At 42.9% G+C, this 1,200-nt stretch overlaps 1 pseudogene; it reads left to right on the top strand.

Moving 5' to 3' along the window:
- Window positions 1-579: 579 nt before the first annotated feature.
- Window positions 580-991, top strand: LOC142430652 (V-type proton ATPase subunit G 1 pseudogene; annotated as a pseudogene).
- The last annotated feature ends 209 nt before the right edge of the window (window positions 992-1,200 follow it).

Below are 1,200 nucleotides of genomic sequence, written 5' to 3'. Positions count from 1 at the left end.
TTTATTGTTCTTCTTCTATATGTATTTTCTTATTCCATATATGTAAAACCTTTAGAGTTTTGTGTATTTGCAAACCGGAGGCAAAAACAAGAGATATATCACTTCAACCATGGAGCATGGTAAAAAAGAGGAAAACTTTTTAGATTGAAAGAGGCTGAGACAATGGGCTCAAATATAAGAACAATTTTGAGGACGGTTTAGGGCAAGCCAGTGTTTCTCCCTGTGGTAATAGGATCACTCTGATTTGGAACTAACTTAGTGACACCTAACAACAACCTCTCTTGTACAGGGACTGTATGTACAGTAAGTACTGAAATGTTAGAGTGTTTCTTTTTAAAATAGGCAGTAAAGTAATAATCATTCCAGAATCTTTTGAAAAATATAATCATGGTTTTAATATGTATACCTGCAATATGAATCAATAGTAAAGGACAAAAGTGAATAAATGTAGATTTGTACAAGAAACCTTATTTATTATTTTAATGCATGAGAAACTTTAAAAGAAAATTTTATGACTACAGAGAATATGGGGTAAAATTATGTATAAAATACACTCTACAGACCTGCCGGGGGCTTTGGAGTCGATTGAGGCACTTTGCCTCGGGGAGGGAGTCGCTGGCCTCGCTGCCATGGCCAGCCAGTCGCAGGGCATCCAGCAGCTGCGGCAAGCGGAGAAGTGGGTGGCGGAGAAGGTGTCCGAGGCCCGCAAGCGAAAGAACCGGAGGCTGAAGCAGGCCAAAGAAGAAGCTCAGGCTGAAAATGAACAGTACCGCCTACAAAGGGAGAAAGAGTTCAAGGCCAAAGAAGCTGTGGCTCTGGGATCCCATGGCAGCTGCAGCACGGAGGTGGAGAAGGAGACAGAGGAGAAGATGACTCTCCTCCAGACCTACTTCCGGCAGAACAGGGATGATGTCTTGGATTCCCTCCTGAAATTCATCTGTAACATCCACCCAGAAATCCACGAAAACTACCGCATCAATGGCTAGGGAGGAAGGGCGAGCGAGCCTGTTCCGTGCACTGGCAATGCAGGTGCTGCCATGGAACAAGAAGCTGTCGCAGGGCTAGAGCGCCATTGCAAAAACGCATTACATTATTTCTGTATATTATAGGATAGCTCCTTCTCTGCAGAGTAGCCAACCAAGTACTTTGTGTAGCCTTAGAGTTATCCAAAGCTTTTATCTTTTTACCTCAGATTTCTTA

Source organism: Tenrec ecaudatus, chromosome 17, assembly GCF_050624435.1.
Source record: "Tenrec ecaudatus isolate mTenEca1 chromosome 17, mTenEca1.hap1, whole genome shotgun sequence".
Lineage (NCBI taxonomy): Eukaryota > Metazoa > Chordata > Mammalia > Afrosoricida > Tenrecidae > Tenrec > Tenrec ecaudatus.
The sequence above is the reverse complement of the archived record's forward strand: the minus strand, read 5'-3'. Positions and strand labels throughout refer to the sequence as shown.